Source organism: Euprymna scolopes, chromosome 25, assembly GCF_053919585.1.
Source record: "Euprymna scolopes isolate OS-2025 chromosome 25, ASM5391958v1, whole genome shotgun sequence".
In the NCBI taxonomy this organism is placed as follows: Eukaryota; Metazoa; Mollusca; class Cephalopoda; order Sepiida; family Sepiolidae; genus Euprymna; species Euprymna scolopes.
In genome coordinates, this window is record NC_136506.1 from 98001323 (window position 1) to 98010690 (window position 9368).

Consider the following 9368-nt stretch of genomic DNA (forward strand, 5'->3'; position numbering starts at 1 on the left):
TCTTTCCGGCAGATACAGCAAGAAAAAACCATATGTGGGGATGCCCCCACATATAAGAACTTGGTCAATGTAGGGGCAACCCTTCATACCAATTGTCACTATCCAGCTCCCCTACTCCCCGGGGAGTTGGTCCCCATTTCCCCTTAACCCCTTACATTAAAAATAGGCCTTGTGCCTAATTTGCTCTGTGGGAGAGCAAATAAATACCCTTTTCTTGGCTTTTTGGCCAAGATCAATTTGTAGTATCTGTTCTTACTACATGCTATACTTAGTGTGATATAATCTGGGGATCACTTTTCTGTATTGATTTAATGTAAAATGATCACCCACTTTACAACCAGTCAGTCTCAAAGCCATTCAAGTCATTCCCCAGATCATTCAAGTTGTTTTTGAAGGATCCCAATTATTTTTAAGCATTCAAGTCATTCTTAAGGTTATTCAGTTCACCCTTAAGTTCATCAAAGTCATTCTAAGTCATTTACTTTTTATTTATTTAAGTCATTTCAGCCCATTTTTTGGTCATTTTAGTTTATCTTTAAGAATTTCATGCCAATCCTACATTCATGCATTCATTCATTACATGAGAGCACGCGACTAATTGTTATCGGACTTGTTTCTCTTGCTTTTCATTGTTCATCTCACATCAATGTTTCATATTTCTTTCTTTCTTTCTTTCTCGTTTCTTTTTCTTTTCTCTAATCTAATCTAATGTCACTTCTCTCTAATTTCTATGCTTCCCTTTCTCCCTCACTACTACTCTTACTGCCACCTTCCCTATTTCTTTCCTTTTCGTTTCTTACTAGCATTCGTTCTCGTTTTCATTGTTTTATCTATTCTCTCGTTTCGAGACTTCATTTCTCGTTTTTTTTGTTCCTCTATTTAAATCCATGCGTATTTTCACGCATTTTATTTTTTACCTTTTTTTACTCGTTTATTTTTCTTCTTGCTCTTCCCCACCCCATCTACTATAACTTCATCTCATTTGTCCGTAATTAACCTGTCTCATTATTACTAGTCTATAAGGCGCCCTGTGGAGGACTTTGGGGTTTTGTCTCGGCAGTATAATTAGTATTTCTAGTTTTGAGACATTCGTCAAGCCAATGGCAATTTTTTATGAAATATATTATGTAGTTGTTGAGCAATTTACTATTTCTGCGTAATTCGTCGTCGTCGTCGTCTTCTTCTTCTCCTTCTTCTTCTTCTTCTTCTTCTTCTTCTTCTTCTTATTATTATTATTATCTAAATATTAATGTACATGTCCGTTCATCCAGTGTCACAAAAAATCATCACCACCACCACCACCACCACCACCACCACCACCACCACCACCACCACCACATCATCATCATCATCATCATCATCATCATCATCATCATCATCATCATCATCATCGCAAACATTTTTTAATAAGAAACGGCCTAACTCCCCTCAGAGTCGCTCTTTATTAGTTAAAATTAAAAAAAAAACATGACCGTCTGTTTTTGGTTTCAAATTCGCTATTTTATTTTCAAATTAAGAAAAGTCATGTTTAGAAGAGACTAATTTTTTGTTGGATTAAAATTTATTTTTAAATTTTAACAAAAATGTGCGAGTGAATTAACATTTATATAAAAAAAATATTACATTTTCACCCCAAACAAGGCACATGGTCACTTTGATGCAAGGGGGCTACTATCAGGGACCTAAGTTGCATGGGTACTATGTAGGGAGTTTAGCAGCAAGATGTCTGTTCACATTACACTTGAACTTCTGTATGTCAGTACAGTTGAGGAAGCAGGAAACCGGAAAGGAATTCCAAAATCCTGCAGTTCTAGGGAAGAAGCTATTAGAGTAAAAGGTTTCTTACATTTAGGGATCTCAATATGTAAGGGTGGGACTTTGTTGCCTGTCTGGTTTGTCGGGGGTATTTTCGTCGAGGGGGTACAAGTGCTTGCAGTTCGTCAGAGCATCCACCATTAAAATACTTGCAAAACAGGCAGGGGGATGCAACATTTAGTCGATGGGACAGGGGCTGAAGTTTAGATGACAGTTCAGGACCTATTAGGTTGGCGAATCTCTTTTTGACCCTGCCCAGGAGCGAGAGACTAGTAGCAGATATAATTTATATTAAAAAATTATTCAGAAAAAACAACAAAAAAAAAAAAACAAAACAAAAGAAAACAATGTGCTGTGTGTTTAATTTTTATTGAAAAAATGCAATTCAATTATTTTTAGTTTCTAAAGGTTAAGAAGAATTTGCTTTGAATTCGTCGTTGTTTGTTTTATCTTATTTTTTATTCATTTTATTTTTATGTATTCTAAAAATCGTTAACTACCGTGGAATTTCCACGGGTTCTGCTAGTAATTATTATTATTATTATTATTATTATTATTATTATTATTATTATTATTATTATTATTGGCTCATAAGGAGCTTTCACACTCCTTGAGAACAATCTTTGATCTTCCCTGGAATCTGAGTGACAAAAAGTCTCTCCAGATTTCCAGTACTCTTCACCTCTTTCGATAACATTTGCAAATTAATTTGCATTATCACAACAGCCGCTTACCATTGATTTCTCGCTTGCAGCGGCTCTTGGTCTCTACTGGAGTTTGAGTGACAAGAAGCCTCCTCAATATAACAGTTCTCTTGGCATTTGTATAGTGGGGGTCTGGTCACCGCTCTCTCCTCACTTTCCATTCTCTTTGAACCTTCTCGATTATTTGTACATCATTCTTTAGGGAGGTTATTGGCTAATGGAGAAGGAGATGAAGAACTTATAGATATACAGCTTTAATGTTCTAAGTTCCATTTAACGTTTCGGGTTTTGTCTCTGCAGTAGATCGTCTAGCCCGCGCATCTGCATCATGTATTAGTTTCCGCATTCCAGAGTTTTCCTTAATATTTTAGCTGTTTTCATTATTGTTATTCGTTGTATCTTTCCAGCTATTCCTCTGATTCTAATTTCTCCTATTCTCTTCTCAAAGTTTTTTGAAATTGTTCTTGGTGCTCCTACTATTATAGGTACTATCTTGATTTTTTTTTCATCATCAATATCCCTTTCAGCTCTCTGGCTAGCTCTGTGTATTTGCTCCGTTTCTCATTTTGGCATAGCTTTTCTTTCTTGTTTATTATTACGACATCCGATCTTCTTGCTTGGATGAGTTTATCAGTTTGCATGTCCATGTTCCACAGGATTTTCTGATTCTCGTGTTCAGTTACCTTTGCTTTAGCCATTTCTGTGTACGTTCTAGATGCAGTTGTTTGCACAATTCCCAGTGTACGACCCTTCCCACTTGGTCGTGCTTGTTCTTGTATTCCTTTTGGGCTAGTTTGCTGCAATAACTTACTATATGGTTTATAATTTCGTCTCTTTGTCCAGATAGTCTGCATTTGCTATTTTCTTTGTGTTTTGTCGATCTTTGCTTTGATCTGGTTGATTCTTATCGAGTTATCTTGTGATGCAGTTATTAGGGATTCAGTTTCACGGGTTACGTTCCCGTTTCACATCCATATCCAAGCGTTTTCGTTAATCTCATCTTTTGTTATCCTTATGAATCTTCCGTGTAGTTCTTTCTCTTTCCATTTTTCTGTTCTTGTTTTATCTTTTGTCTCTTTGTTTTCTGTTTTATTGATTTTCCCGTGTCTCTCGCTGCCATGATTATTCTGCTAGTGTTTTGCATTATGCATTTTTCTTGTTCTATTTTGGTGTCATTCACACAGTCTTATATCCGTCATGCTGTCCTTTCTTTTCCACATAGAGTCGGTCAAAGTCGTCCCTGGTGTGTAGTGCTTTGTGCATGATCATAAGTTTCCTGGTCTTCTGATCGATCCGTCTCAGTTATTCTTTAGTCCATCCTATGAACGGCCCAGAGTTGTTGTTCGCGTTGTTTTTGTTGTTTTTATTGTTATTGTTGTTGTTGTTGTTCTTCTTCTTCTTCCTCTACTTCTTCTTCTTATTATTATTATCATTATTATTATTATCTCTTTAATATTGTTATTATTACTATTATTATTTTAATGTTATTATGATTATAATAATAATAATAATAATAATATTAATAATAATAATAATAATAATAATAATAATTATTATTATTATTATTATTATTATTATTATTATTAATTGGTATTATTGTAATAATTATTTTTTTCTACAGGTTCAGATAGTAATTATTATTGTTATTATTATTACTATTATTATTATTATTATTATTATTATCGTTGTTATTATTATTTGTAATAATTAATTGTTTCGACAGGTTTTGCTAGTTATTATTATTATTATTATTTATTATTATTCATTGTTATTATTATTATTTATTATTAGTATTATTTATTATTTATTATTATTGTTATTTATTATTATTCATTATTATCATAATTATTGTTATCATGATTATTATTATTATTATTCATTATTTATTTATTTATTATTATTATTATTATTATTATTATTATTATTATTATTATTATTGTTATTATTATCTGTACGTATTAGAGTTTCTAACACAGGTCATCATCAGAGATTACTCACTGTTAATCTGTTGTCGTTCCCTGGAGACTCGATATCGACATGTCTCCTCAGATTTTCACTCCTTTCTATAACCTTTACTTTGCGTTATTACACAGGTTTTGAAACGTCACTAGATATATTTGGTGGTGTGTGTGTACATAGCTAGTAGAGTTCAACCCCATGTTTAAATTATTGTTAATTTAATTGTACCAAAACACGTTTTTTTTTATTCTATTTCTTTAAACATTATCTTTCTAGTTTATATTTATACGAATATTTATTTCAACGAGAATTGAATTTCACACAACCAATTCATCCTAGGCTAGCAAGGTTATCTGTCAACGCCCGGCATTGCTTATGGTGCATATTTACTTACCATCAATTTCTCGCTAGCAACGTAAACGTGTGTTCGCCTGTAATTTGCGTGGAAACGAATCCCCTTAAGGTCTCAGTTCTATTCGCACTCATCTAGTTGAGGTATAATTAATGCTTTTTCTCCTCGGTCTTTTCATCCTGTTAAACCCTTCATACCTATATTATGTGATATCAGTGTGATATATGTCTTTTATTGTTGTTTGGAGTGGGGGAGGAATGGAATGTAGTTTATAATTCTTTTGTAGTTTCAGTTTCCTTGATTTCATGTTAGTCCTTCTGTCGCAGAATCTATGTAGCTGCTTAGTGTTTCTAGTTTATCCGTGTCAATTTCAAGATTCGCAGGTTTTCCTCAAGATATGTGTTTTTAACCATTATTGTCTGTTGTATAGTCACAGTCTTTCCCATGGTTCCAATATTTTCTAGTTGTTTTTTTTTTTTAAAGTTTTACGCATAGTTCCTGGTGCTCCTACATTTATTATTCCTGGATGTGACCTAAAACTATATCCGATAGCGAGGCCCCACCTTGCGGGCCTTGGGGAGTGTGGAGCAACCCTTTAATTGCTATTGCTCCCAGGTCCACTCTGACCCGGAGTGGTAGCACATGTAAGGGTCCCAACTATGGGTTAAATAGAATCTGACTTAAATAAAAATATACTCCATTAAAAATCGTTCCTCAAAATAACTAGATTCGGCATTAAACAACCTGAAAAAGGTTGATATGCCGTAAAACAAAAACAATCAACAAACCTTCATTTATTGGTATTAGATTGTATCCTGTCATTCCGATTTTATTTGTTTGTTTGTTGGGACTATTCGTAGTGCTCCTTCTATTATTGCTATTATACTGATTTTCTTCTTGTTCCATTTTTCCTTTTAATTGTCTGGCAAATTCCGTGTATTTGCCTCGTTTATTTGTCACCTCGATCTTTACTTTATGGTCTGCTTGGACAATAAAATCTACAATTTAACAATGGCTTTTTTTCAATAATTATGACGCCTGGTCTCCTTGCTTGGTTAGTTTATCTCTTTTTATCTTCATATCCTAAAGAGTTTTGTGATTTAGTTTTCCAATACTCTGGTCAGTTGGAATGACAACAAGTCTCTCTAGATTTCCAGTACTCTTTACTTCTGTCGGTAACATTTTCAAATGCATTTACATTATCGCAACACCTGCTTACTATTGAACTCTTGCTGAAAAGGGATTTTGATTTTCACTAGAATTTAGTGGGACTAAGCCTTCCGCAAGGACACAACCCATTAGCACTTATCTTGTGGAGGTCTGGATAGTGCTCTTTCTACTAGGCCTTTACATCTTCCTTGACTATTTCTTGTGTTTCAATTTGATGTCGGTACACTATTTTTTGGTGGTGGGGGGCTTATTTAATTACAATTTTGCAGTTTCAGTGTTATTGGTTGTATTTGGTGTTCCACTTTCTTGTTTTATTTCTGTTGCAGTATTTATATACCCAGTTAGTTTCTGTAGCAAGGTATATCCTGACACGCACTAGCGTGACCATTATCAAAATTCACAGAGTCCGTTCCATGTAACAAATGTTTGGGTGAGGTTCACCACGTGAGAGAAGCCATTTTCATAGCTCAGTCTGACAAAAATATTTCTGAAGGTTCAAGTCAGCTACCTAAGTTGTCAGAATGATGGCACAAAGTTGCGGAACATTAAACATTTAGTAGGCTGATAACTAGAACTATGACAACAGCATCTTATTTTCATTGTTTTGACTCTCGAGTGTGTATCCCTTGATATCTTATATGTTTTTATATTGAGTGATGTGGTTCTCGGTTGATTAACTGTGTCTGTGTCGGATATATACTCGAGAGTCAAAACAATGAAAAGAATATTCTGTTGTCAAAGTCCTACTGATAACTAGGTCTATGACAAGAGAATATTCTTTTCATTATTTTTACTCTCGAGTATATATAAGTTAATATCTTATATGTTTTTATATAGAGTGATGTTGTTCTCGATGGATTAACTGTGTCTAACTGTGTCAGATATATACCCGAGGGTCGAAAACATGATAAGAATATTCTCCTAGCATAGCCCTACTTATAACACATATACAATAACTGTTGTAGAAATTATTCCATAGCATTTTATAATTTTAGTTTCCAAGTGTTGCTACCGGTTTGCGTTTGCGTAATTTGTCGGCTATACAGTTATTTGTATTGTTTCCTATGCACAAACTTCCCCACTGAATCTTTTCTTATATTTTTTTAGATAGTTTGCTACATTCGCTTCAGTTTATTGTTTTGTCGACGTGTCCGCAGAGTCTACATTTCTTGTGTCGTGTTGATCTTAGCTTTGAAATACTTTGTTCTGGTAGCGTTAGCTTGTGCGAGTGTTTTAGTGATTCAGTTTCTCTGTATTGATGTGTTTTTTTCGTACTTGGGTCACGGTTTTTTTTAGTGATTCTCATATTTTGTCGCCGTTTTGTATGTTTTACTAAAGAAATCATCAATTATCAAGGTCAGGTTGCGACTCGAGGATAAAGGTTAATGAGTGTACGGTAATCAATGTGAAAATGTAGTAATCGTTAGTAGTGAAAATGTGGTCAATTGGATTGCTTAATGGTATGGCTCATCAAGAAATTGTTCACATTAAACTTGAGGACGACCATACTGTAGTCAGCTAGAAAGCAGGTAAAAAGAGGAATGAAGCTTTGTTCATGGAATTTACGTTTAGCTTTGAGCACGGATAAAGAGTAGGGGAAATTATTGATAGTGGTTTCAGTTAAACGAATTTTTTTCGCAAGAGCCAGGCAAAGAAGGACAATAGATTGGAGCTCGTACGAGCACTTGCCATGAAAATAACGATATAGACAGGTTTGCAACGCCCCTTCTGTGGGAATGAGGTTGCAGGGAAGAGAAAATAGCATCCTTTACTAGGCTACAAAGTCTATTTTGAATTATGTCAAGGTAGGAAGAGTGTTTCTAACAGCTGTGGCAACAGTACTCTATTCTTATACGTACTTTACTCTTATACATGTAGAGAATTGCATCAGTAATGAGATATATACTGATACGGAAGAACGATCCAACGATTTGTCCAGCAGCCTTGGCAACGGATTTGATGTATGTGTTCAATCTCAGATCAGGAGAAAAGAACCAGAAGCAAGTCAAACATAGAGCCTTCCCAAGATGAGCGCCATTCATTTCTATTGATGCCAAGGCGTTGATGATATAAAGATAGAAGATGATTTTAGGTGCATTAAAATTTACAAGCCACCGATTTCTTCATTGCGCCACTTAATAAATATCAGAGGAAAGAGAATCAGAGTGAATTTGGTCGTTTATGACCTTTGCAGTTTTGCCATAAATGGTAGTGTCGTCAGCATAAATGTCCACGAATGATCTTAGGATGTGATTAGAGAGATTATTGACGTAGATCATGAAGAGCGTTAGTTCCAGGATGACTCCAGCTTCAATACTGTGAGCGTCTGATTTCCGCCTTTTAGCTACTACTCTTATGAGCTATCAAAGAGAAATGATTTAATAATTGGAAAGACATTCCCAGCTATACCGTAGCTGGAGATTTTATGGAGTATACATTTATGGCATATCAAATGTCGTTGATATGTTAAGAACAATTGCCCTGGAAAGGAAGCCGCTGTCAAGAGATTCGCTAATCTTATGAGATATAACTGTTAGCACATATGCTGTTGATCTAGCAGAACGGAAACCATATTGCATGTCACTTAGGAGGTTATTTTTGCTGAGGTGGTTAACTAATTCTCTATTTAACACAGATTCCAGCAACTTACTCATGATGCACAGGAGACTCCTTGGTCTGCATTGAGAGGGAGACCATCTGCCTTTTTTTAACACGGAACATACCAATGATGCTTCTCCTTAAGACAACGCGTATAAAGCTTTCTAAGTATGGAAGCTACTTCTTGTTGAAACTTTTGGAGCACTATAAGAATGCGGTCAGGTCCAATTGCCCTAGGGAACGGATGCTTTGATTACCTTGCCAACATCACGTAGAGATGTTTGCATGTCGCATAGCGTGTTTTTAGGAGAAAATACGGTGATCATTTGAATCGTCCGTGTAGCTGTTTCTCTTTGTCATTTTTTTGTTCTATTCCTTGCCTCTCTGTTCTATGACTTGTTTTTTTTACGGTGTCTCCTGCTGCGGTGATTACACTTTCGGTGTTCTGCGTTACCTATTTTTCTCCTTATTTTTTTTTGGTTATTCACACATTTTTTTATTATTATTATTATTCTACGTATTATTGTTATTATCAGTAGTTGTATTAGAATTATTATTATTAGTAGTAGTGGTAGATGTAATAGAACTACTATTATTCGTATAAATACTCATTTTCTCTATTCCACCATGCCCACTGACTTTTTATCCATTCTCCACCTTCTCCCTCTACAGAGAAAAACAATAAAATTTTCCACTTTGATGAAAACCGGGGTTTCTTTTTCTTTTTTTTTTTGCAGATAATCTATTAGTTGGTCAGTTGGATACAAATG

General features: G+C 34.8%; 1 pseudogene; it reads left to right on the forward strand.

The window, feature by feature from the left end:
- The first annotated feature begins 205 nt into the window (after nt 1–205).
- On the forward strand, nt 206–331 carry LOC145247685 (U2 spliceosomal RNA; annotated as a pseudogene).
- The last annotated feature ends 9037 nt before the right edge of the window (nt 332–9368 follow it).